The 14,314-nt window shown below is 38.1% G+C and overlaps 1 protein-coding gene across 1 annotated transcript in view; it reads left to right on the top strand.

Annotated features, from left to right (window-relative positions):
* Positions 1-14,314, top strand: part of GFRA1 (GDNF family receptor alpha 1) — a 151,458-nt gene that overhangs the window by 120,193 nt on the left and 16,951 nt on the right.

The following is a 14,314-nucleotide window of genomic DNA, read 5'->3' as shown; positions in this document are numbered from 1 at the left end:
GTTGTAATGACTTCCTTTGACTCTCAATTAGACTGTTCCTGGGGTGGCATTGATTCTGGATTTTAAGAGGCTTCTCCTTGCTGAAGGCAGTAAATGCAGCTCTCAGAAAGTCTGAGGAACTTGGGCAGGAGAGAACTGCGAAATCATGGCAGGAAAGAGGTAGCAGGAAAAAGGTGACAGGAAAAGTGATCTGAAAACATCCCTAGGCCAGATTAGAATCTCAGGTTATAAAAATTTCTTGTGGTTTAAATGCAAGGTTAGAGCAGGGGTAGATCAGCTTGGCCTGTTTATTTTAGTTTTTACAGAAGGAAAACTATTGTGTGACACAAATGAGTGTCCAAGCTTTAAGGTCTCATCTGGTATTAATATACTTTTTTTCTGGATTCCCACACTTTCCATAATTGTTGCATTCACATTTCACTTACAAAAAATGGGTCTTGTATTCTTCATATTAAACTGTATCAAAGTTTCCGTACTTACTAAAATAGACAGTTTGTATCCCTTGGAAATGGATTTTGCTACTTTATTTTTCCTGCATCACTCTCTCATCTACATACTTTTGTAGTTCTCCATTTATTTTGCATTGGCAAATTGAATACGAATTAATATTTTTTAGAGGCATTACAGAGTCACAAAGTGTATAAGGTTAATGGTAGATGGCATTGAGTTTAGGATCTTCAGTTTTAATTCTGTTTTTCATATCTGTACATTCATTATTAGTTAAGCTTTGTAAGCTCTTGATGAGAGGGCAATAGTTGTAGGCACGTTTCTATATGCAGTAGTCATTTGACCAAATACAATATGCTAAAAAGAAATGTAACCTTTTAAACCTGAAACTTGGAATATCTTGCATTTAAAGGAAGACCTTGATGGGATGTAATTAATTCACTTCTGTTATATTAAAAATTTGCTTTATGGGAGAGATCACATTTTCCTTCAGTGTTTTTGCAGTCCCCTATAGAGTGAGGCCTCCAGATGCTACCCAAGTACACACAATAAATAATGAACTGAAGAAATGGCAAGCAATCACAAATCCCATTGGATTCAGTTTGATTTGCAAATTTTCCCCAAGCCTGAAGAGATGTTTCAGTCTTTTTAAAATGAGTAAAATTCTTTCCTGTCCTTACTGTCATTACTTTGGCATTTTGAAGTCATATCCCACATGATCTTATCAGCACTAGTTTAAAGCTGCGTTATGACTTCAAGCATACCCCTGATGTACTTGGTACAAGAAGTAAAGGTCTGTAGGGAAAACAGCTTCCTTTAAATAAATGATCTCTGCTGTTTTGTAGAAACTGTAGATGTTTCGGGAAAAAAAAGTCATTGAATCAAGCACTTTATTCTTCTGAAATACAACATGCTCACTACTTGCTTCTGTTCAGGTGAAAACACAAAGAGCAAATATCTTACATCTTAATGTGTTTTTCAAAAAATAACTTTTTACTAGAGCCAAAACAAGCTCACACTTTTTAAAATGGAAACCTATGTTTGTTGGACAGCTTGGTGCCATTTTGCATGTGAGACTTCAACCTCAATGCAAGTCTTACAAAAGAACTGGAGGCATTTCTATCCCACTTGGGGAAGGATATACATTCCAAGGCTCTCCTCCCATGAAAAATATGCCTTTGTAATATTTTCAAAACATGAACGAGCGTGACCAAAAGCAATCTGAAAGGCTTTGTTGAACGCTTAGCGTTTGAGCTGAAAGGTTTACAAAAGGCAATATAGCCTAAACACTGTGAAAAGTGGAATTAAAAGCATTAGTCTCAGCACAAAAAGACAATGACAGAGAGGGGATAAGGAAATGATTATTGAGATGCTACAAAGCTGCACATACTAGTTAGTAGGTTTAAAATACAGTGAAGGAAGAAAGAGCAGGAAGTGATTGCTTAGGATAAATTGCCATAGAAATGAACAAATACTAACCTCCTGGAGCTGTAAAATACAGGGCACTAACCCAATCTGCCAAGAATGTCACTGGCTGAGCAATTTTTGATATGTTTTTTTTCTGACTTGTTCAGAACGATTGCATGAAAAGCGAGAATACACTAATGGTTTTGTCGCTGTGCCATGTGCTCCCACAAACCGTGGAACTGGAAAGGTTGTGCATGCTGAAAGAAAACAGGAGATATTCTGCTTACCTGTACTCAATATTTATTTCAAATACCTGTTGAAGATTTGGACTTCTAAATGATTTTTGTTTCAGTAATGCTGTTTAGAAATTGTTCTTCATTTCATATTACCATTTATACAAGAATATACAGTTCTTTTATTATGGTGGTACTTGCTTATTTCAAAGCTGATAGAGAAATGTTCATTTCTGGTATACGCTTATTTTAAATTTACATATGCATGGATTTCTCTACTGCACTCTTTTTTCTGTCTCTAAATTAAATCAACACTCCATCTTTGCCAGGAAGATACTTACCTTCATCAAGCATCATATAAACTCTCTTATAAACCTGACTTCTAATGAAGTTTGATAAACACAGAGAGTAAATAGCAGTTAGTTTTGTATAAGATGCTAAATTCAAGTATTTTTGAGGTGCTTGACATCTTACAAAGAATCCTCGGCATCACGTAAAAATAGTTTATAAAATATTGTGAACAAAAAGGTAGATGAATGCCAACAGTGTGCTCCTTACACTGGCATGTTTTATTAAGTAATTGCCATCCCTATCTTTTGTTTCTGATAGCTTCACTCTGAAGTTTTCTATTTAACTGACATATTTGTTTCTCCTTCATTCTCAATCATAACTTGTGTTCAGTACGCCAGTCAAAAAATGGTTCTGGTCTTTCAGTCTTGCTTTCTAGCACCATTGCTTGAAACGTCACCTTGGATTATTTGAAAAGGACAAAAGAATGAGTTTGGATGTGTACTCACACCATGTATTCTTCAAGAAAAGCGCTTCTTCTGCATTTAGGAGAGATGCATGAAACTGAAAGATGATAATGAAATAAACTTCTAGTAATAGGTTAGACCAGATTTAGGTTAGACCAATTGATACTATGCCATTAGCAGAGATAAATAAAAAACTAAGGCTATCATACTACGTTTGCTATAATATTTTAGAGGACGTTTTGCACAAGACAAAAAGATAGAAATCAAGAGGGTTAAAGACATTAAAGTGTAGATTCATACATTGAAATCTATAAACTCCCTAGATAGTTCTGTACTTTCTTTCCTTATGTTTGTTATAAATGCCTTGCTCTTGTTAACCTTAGTTCAGCATTGAGAGGGGTTTTGTGCTTTTGAAGAAGTGTGAGCAGTGGACACGTGTAATTGAGATACATGGCCCTTCAGACTGAAGGCAAGTACTTTCCAGTCGAGTCCAGTACGTGAGCGTCTTTGTGCTCTCAGCAGCAAAACTAAAAAAATATGAGATAGGAATTAAAAAGCTCAAACAGTTTGTGGGAAGCAAGGAGAAAAGGAGAAATATAGCTGCTTGATTCTTTCTATTTGTATGTAAGATTAGTGAGTGTTTAGAACAGACGAGGATTGTAATGCATGCTGCACACAATTCCACATGAACTTGGGACTTCAAGAAATAACCGTTACAGCAAGTCTTAGGACAAAAACAGAAGGCAGGGTTCACAGTTTTCTGAGGGCACCAGGACTAAAACATGCTTCACAGCCTGAAAATGACCCTGCTTTTAGGTCTATCTGTTGTATATCTTCAGCACTGTTTAAGCATCTGCTAATCTGACGTTTGAAGTGCTATCTGTAATTACTTAAGGTAACTTCCCGTGTGCTAAATATCATTATTATAAAGGACTGTGTAGGTGTTTGGAGAGGGTTAAAAGCTTCAGTGTAGTGTTCTGAGGATCAAGACACAGCAGGTGTGGAGCTTCATGGTCTGGTAATTGGATGGTGGGTGAACATAAGAAGGAAACACGGGCAGTAGTAGGCATGTTGTTGATGAGGTGATGGTGCTGAGGTGATACCTTGGGAGAGAGGCAAAGGGAACTTGATTTATCCCCTTAGCACCTGTATTAACTTGCCCATGTGCCTGGCAGCCTCGCTTCCCCATCCCTTTCCATAGCCTGTGAACTTTCTGTTTCTTTTTTGTTTTTTTGAAAAACAAGCACTATCCTTCCAAGTTCCTTGCCTGCTCTATCCCTTGGGAAAAGTCGTACTTGGACCTCTTGCTCTGCAGTTACACAGAAAGTTATAGTCTGGGGAAAAAGGTAGGGAGGCCACTGTGCCAGAATAAAATAAAAAATATAGATAAAAATAAAACCAAAAAAAGAGGAAGAAGAAAAATAATACTGACTAAACGTTTCATGTGAAAAGATTTTAATTCACCTCCTATATTACCAAGATTAGCTGACATAATGGGGTCAGCCTGCTAGTACAAGTGATTTAGAAAACACCTATTGGCAGCTTTTCTTCTGAAAAAGCAACATCTTTAATTTGCTTCAGCAGCAATTCTGTTGTACCTGAAGAAGTTGTGTGCTTTGCGTGTTCAGATTAAAATCTGACAGTCAGGGATAATTTAAAGTTTCATCTTTAATCTTACAGGAGCACTTTGAGGAGCACTGAACACAATTCTATATTTTACCAAAACGGAGCGCTTCACTTTGCCCATTGATTTCATTGACACTAATTTCAGTGATGCTACTTGTTTGCTTCAGCTCTGTGCTGAGTGTGTGCCTAGAAAATGTGGATTAAAATTTCATGAGACTGTATTTATTTACTACACAGCTCTTGCACCTTTCAGACAGGACTGGAGAAGGTCAGGTCACCATAAGCGAGGGACATATTTGGGTTTTTAGTCTGCATGGCAATCTTATTGTTCAGCAGCAGCAAGGTGGTTGACAGTCCATTAACGTGCAAGCAGAGGACTTCAGCTGTGAAAGAATGCTTTGCAGTGAATGTATACGTATGTGTGTACTAATAGTATGATTGTGTAGAATGCTCCCGCTCAAAACGAGGCTGCACCTGGGTTCTACACCATCTGGGCCAAAGAATTTCAGGACCACACAAGACACATCATTTTCAAGCTTGCTGAAATCCTGCTGAAGTTAAAGATCTGATTAATAGAGCTGATTAATACAGAGAGTTTTTTGCCTCTCTTTTGAACATCAGAGGAACAGTTTGAGGATGTAGCCAAATATCATACCCTGTGGACTCAGATGCAGCACATTAGTGTCAGCGTTGCTATGAGACATCAGCTATCAGTAGTCAGTAGAAAATTGTTCTCATTTACCAGCCTTGGTTGATCATCTTAGTTGAACATTGGGCCCCCTTGCAAGATCAGTCATGGTTTGTGGAGTGAAATACAGGCTAAAACTTTCTGAAAGTTGAGTCAGCACATCTCTGTTGTTATCATCAGAGCTACACAGATGCACTCTGGTTGACATTCAGTCTCTTTGGCATGTCAAGCTCTCTGTAAGACAGGACCTCAGATTTAATGATCAGTACTCTGATGAAACGTTTTTATTATTGGAAGTCTGATGTAATAAACTTGTTACTGAAAGATAGCAAAGTGGTTTCTTTTGCATATTAGAGTTACAGTTTAAATTATGGGTTTTCATTAGCATGGTTCTCATTATACCAAAATATTTTGCATGTATACTGCTGGAAAGTGTAATATTTTAGAAGTATTTCATCACTGATAGAATAGTTTACAGTTGGACTTGATGATCTTAAAGGTCTTTTTCAACCTAAATGATTCTATGATTTAAAAAAAAAAAGTTTTAATAGTCTGAGCATCTTGAGTTGAGTGTATTATAATAATACAGCGCTTTATAGCAGACTGTAAAAATCCTGACTACAGTTTTAGGAATCATGCAATTTTATTTTATAGTTTAATAATTGTTCAATTGAAAATGAGTATGAGGTTACTAAAAAACAATTTAATAACTTATGAAAATAGAACTTGATTAAAATGTACTACACACCTTTACAGCAAATTGAAATTTCTATGGACGTATTATATTCCTTATCCTCAGAAAGAATTTTGCAAATTATTGCTACTAAAAGCAGATGTAGCATAGGCAGTGTTCCCCTAAGCCACACTTGTTTCTCTATTTCACATTAGTATCCTCTTATAGGAATACCCACAAAAATAGAAAGTGCTAGAATAAACTAGAATCAGACAGTTGGATTACAGCAGATAAGCCAAATCCAACTATTCAAAACCCGTGTTATTACTTTATGTGTTTCTTCATCATATTGAAGGTATTCCTAATGTCAGCCAACTTTAGTTCTCAATCAAATATCTGGTCCATTGTGTGTTTCCCTTTTAAAACAAATAGCTCTCTACAGCCTGCAAAAACCAGCCATAAAATGGAGTTTAGTGTTATAATTTCATTTTAAGGCATAGCTACTAATAATAAAAGTTCTAGGTCATTGCGATGGTAGATGTTTAATTGTATTGTCTTTGGAAATGTAGTTCATAATATATTGTGCGTTTATGGGACCTGACAAAATGCTTTCTTTAAGGCTCACTGTTTGCTGTTCGCAAATATTTGGTTTTAGCCATGACTCTGCTTCCCTTCATACTTTTTCAAGTGAAAGTAACTCTGGTTATGCCAGCAAGCCGACCCTGTTGCAAAGCAAGTGCAGGCAGAAGTGATCACACCACCACGTTTCTAATGGAACGGAGAACAAGAATACAATCCTCGAAATCATTAGTAGTCTTTTATTTTAAATGGAATAGCTTGAAGGAGTCCTACTTATAGACCAGAATCTCATCATCCTAGCTCTTCCGCAGACTCATAATAGGAAGGTTCTCCCGACATAAAAAACCCAATGAATTAGAGTTAACTTCAGCAAAGTTATCACCTCGTGGCCTTTATTTGTTCTTAAAACCGCACAATGTGTTTGAGTGCTCTAGAAACAATAAATATTTTACTATTATAAACCATGATAATGCACTGTGTTATCTTCAAAAACTCTATCCACAGCAGTATGTGAGGTAAACCAAAGTAAAAGACTTGTCCTATCTCAAATAATTGATGCGGTCGTCAATATAGAGATGTTTCTTTCTCAAGTATGAAAATAGCTTGGCAGTTGCCAGAATAGATCAAAATTGAATAAATAAAATCTTTGTTTATCAATTCTGCTATTTTTGCAGAGAATTGTTATTCGCGAGGCAAGCAAAAGGATTTCACGAGGCTTTTATAATTGAAATGTATTTTTAAATACTGTTACTGAAGCAGGTATTGGTGTTCTTTTATTTGCAGTGTGGCAGTTTAAGACAAATGACAGAGTGGAGGGTAATTAATTTTGGATAGCAAAGCAGTTTAATTGCAGTTGCATATAGTTTCAGGAATTACATGCCTTCTCTGTTTCATGGGGGGATGGTGCAGAGGGAGTGTGAAGTCAGGGGGAGCAGTGTGGCTCCAGTCTCTATTAGGTCTTTCATTCCTCTCTTCCTTTCATTAGGTTATTCATTCCTCTTTTTCTTTTTTTTTTTCCCTTTTTTGCAGTTTCGCTCTGCAATCTTTTAGCACTCAGCTGTGTCATTGACTTAATCTGGTATGAAATTTATCAGTATACATTTTTCTATGTTCCTTCTAATGATGCAATGGCTAAGTACAGAGTCAGGGTGGGGGAAAAGACTGCAGAAGGCTGAGTGAGGGGGATGCTGAGTCCATTTGGCAGAGGAGGACTCACCATACCATCTCTAGCTTGGCTGCCTTGGAAGCTACAGTGAGGAAGGAGAAGGGAATGGTGGTTGTGGCCGTACTGGGGTGCAGTAAGAGATTGGAGTAAGTCTGTGTTTTGGTTGTGGAAAAAAACCTGCTTCCTTATGCTTGATTAAAGAGGATACATTGTGTTCCTCTGCAAACTCAAGTACATGAAGTATGTTTATGCATATAAAGTCATTTGAGTCTAAAGAGGCAATCACACCACCTAATCAAATTCTGCTTTTGTTTATACACTTGTAAAAAAGGAATAACTCCACAGTTGTATACATTGCAATTATCCTTAAGTGTACGTTGTAATTATCAGTTCCTCCTTAGATACGTAGACATCATTCTTTGATATTTCAGTGTAACCCATAAACTGATGGTTTTAAAAAATAAACTACTCAGGATCACAGTTGTCATGTGACAGATATGATCAAAAGTATTTCAGTAATAATAATTAGGGTTTTTTAGGAATAGTTTCTTCCTTGTAACTAGCAGCAAATGAAATACAGAAAAGCCCAATGGAAATTAAAATACAGTAATAAGTAATCATTCTAAACCATACACTGGTGACAAGGCAGCATAGCTGTTGAAGAGCTAAAATTTAGAACGTTTTCCTTAGCATGTCTACATTTTTCAACAAGACAAATCAAGTTCATAGGACAGAAAATGAAACACAGACTTTTAACCCAGTTGGCTGATGCATACTCTTAATAATAACAATAATAATAATAATAATATAACAACAACAATAATAAACCAAAACACATCTGTATATAAATATTTTATTCTGCTTTTAACCAGTATGCTCATTTTACTTAACAGTCTTCATTGTACATTAGTTATCAAATACTAGAAATATGTCACACACTTTATCTCCTACTTACTTTTTATCCCTGTGACTTCTAATCGTCTGTTTTACCTGAATAACAGATCTCCACACTACCATCAAACCATCTACAACATTTTTCAACTTGCTGTTGAGTTCCAGAACATCAGACACTGTCACCCATTTCAGTTCCGTGCCTTCAAAATCAATAGGAGTTCAAAATGTTTATTTTAGTGTGTAGTTTGGAGAATGAGAGCCTAACTGTTTCACACCAAATTGTAGTTCCAATCAGTGGACTTGGCTTAATAATCCCACCTCAGGTTTAGCCCTCCTGTGTGCTTCTCTCTTTCTGTGAGCCTCAAGTAAACAGAGTGGCTATTGCACAGAATGCAGGGTATTTTTTCATCGGTTCACTCAGCATGTGTCCTAAAGAATTATAGGATTATCCTCCCCCATGTCTTTCTTAAAACAGAATTAGTTATTCAGGGCAGTAATTTACTAAATGCTGCATTACACGGTACTGCGTTATTTTTCCAGATTGGCATTTTCACAGGCCTTGAGTTGCCCCTAATTCAGCAAAGCAGTTACAAGTATCTGTGGAAACCCATTCCTAAATTTGTGTCTGCACAAATGTAGGAAAGGGATTTGATCATAAATTTTCTGATCAACAGTGTTTAATGTGTTTTTTTACAATGGCTTGACCTCCTCTAGAAAAAGTAGAACATTAAACATTGCATGTATCCTGTGTTAAATCCTTGAGGACCATTGTATAATGAATTTGATGTCAGTGTGCTATTTTGCATACGGCAGTCACATATGCCCTGTAATTATCTGGTTCTGAGAGCAAATTTAGAGATCTGCTCCTGCAGGGAACTAACTGCCTGTATACAATTTCTGAAGTCAAATGCAAATTCAAAGGAAAAATGTCCCTTTTTTTGAACTTAATTAGTTTGACAAATTCTTGCAACTAGTTGCAGAATCATGCTCTCATCAAGAGTTGGCCTGACCCCTATTACTTTTAATTAAGATTTCCTGATTATTTCTAAGGATTCAGTCATGGTTATTTGCAGATGAGAAATTCAGGTTGTTATAGGCACCACTGAAAAGGTTTAGACAAAAACCACACCCAATCTATACCCAGAGAACAACTTAATGAGGATGCTTAGGAATCATTAATTAAGCAGAGGCTTTTCACCTTCAGGCTGACTGCTCAGATGCAGTGTTGCATTTAGGAGTGGAACAGCTCTTTGGTAAGTGCCCTTAGCTAGAGCTCTCTGCTCTTTGGAAGCTGAACTGGTTGCCCTGCGTCCACACGTTCCGGGACAGCCTCTAAAATACAAGTCATGCTGGCTCGCATCAGTGTAACAGGGGACTGGGCTCCGTGTTTCATGAACATTTAAAGAGATCAACTGGCAAAGTTGCAAGTGCATATAATCTCCAACCCAGCGAGACGCATCTGCTCATATATGCTCTGCTATTCCTCATTCATCATCTGCTACCCTTTTTATGCACAAAGCCTGTTGTAGTGCAATTACATTCATCCATGCACAGCGTATCAGAAATGAGATGTCCTATGCTGTTCAAGTGGTCACTGAGTGTGAGCAGCATTGTGATATTCCAGATCCCTTTTAAGGATGCTAGATACTAGAGAGGCTAATCCCATCTTGGCCAGTGAACATGCATCTCTTCACCCCATTAAACTCACTTCTCGCTGGGACAGCTCAATGCACTCGTGTGGTATCAGTGCTGGTGTGTATGCAACCTGCATATATACATATGTTAATGTACTGTAGACATAGTCCACAGCCTGCATTGTACTCATCCCTAGTAATGCTGTCTTAATTCTGATTTTTCTACCCACTGATCTGGGGTTTGGAGTAACACAAGAGCAACAAGTATTGTTGCTGTAGTCAACACACACCCAGATGTATTTTTTTGAATGCTTCGTCTTCGTAAGCTTGATGACAATGTAGTGACACTGAAACTTGCTAGTAAGACAAAGCTGATGGTTGTGAGTATTGGATGCATGAGTAGGTAGATCACAAAAACCATGCCTCACTTGGTGGTGTTTTCTACTTGAATCAGCTCACCCAGAACTGTTAATAAAACCGTTATGCATTCAGGGATATATTTACTGCCAACTATCATCAATCAAGATTCTCTTCAGATAGCATTCTCAAGATGTTTTTCTAGGTGAAACCTTATAATCTCTCTCTTGAGTCCCACTAAAGGATGTTACAATTTGGTAGAATAGGACACCTTCAAGTTTCTTTTTAAGGGCTTGCAATGGAACTGGAAAAATCCGAGGATATAGGGGGACTGTCCCTTTTTAACCCAGCAGTTCATCTCACAGAAAGGGAAATGAAGGGCATGGGGAAACATCCTGAGTGTTTTGCTATAAACCTATATCCCATTAATTCCTCAGTCTCTTTGATGAAGTGCACTGCCTGAGGTGCAAATTAGTGCCACTTTTGTGCATTGAACCTGTCCTCTTAAGAGAAGAAGTGCTCCAGAACCGCCTCCTCATTTCAAAAATACTACAGAATAGTTGTCAGTATTGACCTGAGCTAGATTAAACTAGCTACCTCAGAATATAAGGCTGTATATCCCATTAATAATCCCCTGAACTATCCAGTCTGCCACAACGTGATACTTCAAAAAGTAGGCAAACTACTCGCAATAAATCTTCCAAAGCTTCTTCCACTTTAGTATGGAAACCTTACAAAATATACCCCAAATAATCCTGTTCATCTCCTTTACTTGCATTATTAGAGTACATCTATTTGTGTCTTCTGGCTTATTAACTGTGAACAGAAATGTAAGCCTTCTGTGAGTTATTTGTGTGATGAAACAAAGCAGGATCATATCCTGTGAATACTATTTTGCATAATCTGATAATTATTTGCATAATCTGGTTATTATAGGCTCAGATTTGTTTTAATAGGGTTATAATTGGTAAACATCTAACATTCACAGTACTTTTTGAGTCTAAGAAAGTGTTTCAGTGATGCAAAAAAATTTATTATTACTTCTTACTGAGCTCAAATTTGAGGCCACAGATGCAGATGATATTAGGAAGGTACTTTTCAGATACACTTGGGACTGCCTGGCTAGTCTAGTGGAAGACCTCCCGTGGGTGTGGTGGGATCAGGGCAGTAAAGAATAAGGCACCTTTCTAATAAGGTCGTCATTCTTCATAAAGAAGATGGTAAGCCAGTGGAACAGATGGCCCGGGGAAGTGGTGTCTGCCCCATCCCTGGAGGTGTTCAAGGTCAGGTTGGATGGGGCCTTGGGCAGCCTGGTCTGGTGGGAGGTGTCCCTGCCCTTGGCAGGGGGTTGGAACTGGGTGATCTTTAAGGTCCCTTCCAACCCAAACCATTCTATGATTCTGCACATTCCTCTTGCAAGAGAGTTTCTCTGCTTATTTGAATAGCTGCATTAATTACAGTGTAACTATGATACAATCCATTGCATTGTAGTCCACCATTGTCTGTTAAAAAGAATTAGTATTTAAATTCCACTCCTAGTATTTTTGAGAAGGGATGATTTTTCTCTCCTTCACTTACTTCAGCAGGGGAAGAAAGAATGTAGGATTCAACATCAGACGTGAGTGTAGAGTTTTCAGAACCATACTGCAAGGCCTTTTTCATAACGTTTAGGCAGCTGGCAGGATGAATCAAGATCTAGCTTAGCTAATGGAGGTCTGTGGACAGAACCAACTGTTTCAGTCAAAAATTAATTTAATTTTCTGTCATAGAAACAATCAAAATTGTACAGTGTTGATTCAGTTTTCAAATTTAAAAATGCTAATAGAATTTATTAATCAGTAATAGTAACAGTAAATTTGAATACCTTTCTACAAAAGGATAAGACTGTTTTCTAATGAAAATAAAGGTAATTATATGCACATCTAGAATCTATGCTTAAAGTTGAATTTGCCTTACATATCGTGTTAAAAAAATTCTGTGTTTGCACTTGACCAAAACATTAACTATTTGGGTAAAATTTTTATTGTTACGTGTTTTTTTCTGACCAAATTCCTGGGGAACAGCTGCCTGTCAAAACCACAGTGTGCCAATACCTGATTCTGTAATAGATTCACCTTGGTAAATTTGATATCATTATCTATATATATTTTTTCTGATTTTTTTTTTATTCTGAGTGGTAGAATTTTTTATTCAGTTTTTTTTTATTCAGTGCTAGAAGGGAACATGGATATTGAAGCAAGTACTGCAGCAACTTCACTAAAATTTCAGCCCTGTTAGCTCAGAGGATACATCTGTGCACCTGCAGAATTCAGCTACAGGATTAGAGAAGCAGGGAGAAAACACTTTAAATTTTTATTTCAGTAGCACTTCTGGAGAGCAGATTGTGCCAAAAATGCAAAATTCACCAATTAATCCAAGTTATAGTTGTCCAAGACTGAATTACTTTAAAAGAAAAAAAATAGTTTCTAAATCCTGTCATGGTTTAATGAGACTTGGCTATAGACACAGCCACATAACTGCAAAGGGAAGGAAACTAATACTTTGGGCTTGAAATGTGTTAACAAGACCGAGGAGGCGAGGGCATCGCTGTATGGTGGGTGCTCAACTAAGTGGCTAGTTTCTTCTCCCTTTATGTGCAAGGTTACTTTAGTATCTACAGCCTTTGCCTCCCTGTAATAGCAGCAAAGTAGCTTGTTATCTGAAGTGTTTTCAAAACCCTTGTAAGGCTTTCTGTGTTCTCTTTCTGTGTTTTCTTTCTGTGTATATCCATGCCGGTACTCACAACACGCACGCACACACAGAGATATGGTTAGTAAAGAAAGAAGTCTCAAACCATTTTAGTCACTTAACTAAAACCAGATGTTCATAGTCATTCTCTTCCCTTCCCTTTTAAAATGTATGCCTGAACACGGTGTTTAGGAAACCAGCAATAGTATCAGTTGCTCAAGGTTGGCACAACATGAACGGATGTTTCCTTTAATGCTAAGCGCTCAAGGCCTCGTGCAGACTAGTGTTCAAGAAAGCTTGCCTGGTCTTTCCTTCCAGCTGCCAGAACCAGAGGACAGCATCCCTGGTCCTGCTGTCCAAGTGCAGAGGCAATGTGTGACCCTGTTTTCTTAATCCCTTCCACCTGCTGACAGCTCAGAGCTGGATGTCTCGTGAGGCTGAGTGAGCTCTTTCCTTGCAACGCTGCTTTTGGCTTGAGAGGCTCCCAAGTTTTTTTTAGCAGAGAGTCCTGGCCACGCACTGTCCTGCTATCCACTCAGTGCAAAGCAGAACTTGCCTAGCACACAGCAGCACAGCGCGGCCGCCCTCCAGCCAAGGCATAGAGGCACTATAGATGCATTAGCATGGTGCCTCTTTTCAAGCCTCATTAGCGCAACGCAGGCCTGTGCTGTTCTGGCTGAGCTGCTTTTAGTCCCCTAGTAGCCATGGCTGACAGCTGCTCAGGATTGTTTACACCACACTCCGCTGCACCACGTAGCCTGGTCTAATAGGGGAGGTAGGTACTTTGCCTGCTGCCAAACAGAAAAACTTTGTTTGCATATTCGGACATGCAAGGGCACACACTAGAGCCTGGAGAAGTGTTGTGTGATCTGTAATTCTTCAATGGCTTACCTTTGTTCAAAATTAACAGCTGAATGGGTCTTTTAACTGGGATTGTAATGGCTTTGTGTTCATGCTGCTTTTCTTTAGATGCTGTTCGGTGCTCGACAGCCAGATGCTACCTGTAACTGCTCTGTATGGCACTGGGTTGATGGCTGTGGTGAATCGCTAGGGAGATGGGTTGTAATAATGACATCTCAAACAACTCGACTTTGGATTGCATGGCTGTTCAGTTTTATAACTAGGGAGA

Source organism: Phaenicophaeus curvirostris, chromosome 9 (genome assembly GCF_032191515.1).
Source record: "Phaenicophaeus curvirostris isolate KB17595 chromosome 9, BPBGC_Pcur_1.0, whole genome shotgun sequence".
Taxonomy (NCBI): domain Eukaryota; kingdom Metazoa; phylum Chordata; class Aves; order Cuculiformes; family Cuculidae; genus Phaenicophaeus; species Phaenicophaeus curvirostris.
The sequence above is the reverse complement of the archived record's forward strand: the minus strand, read 5'-3'. Positions and strand labels throughout refer to the sequence as shown.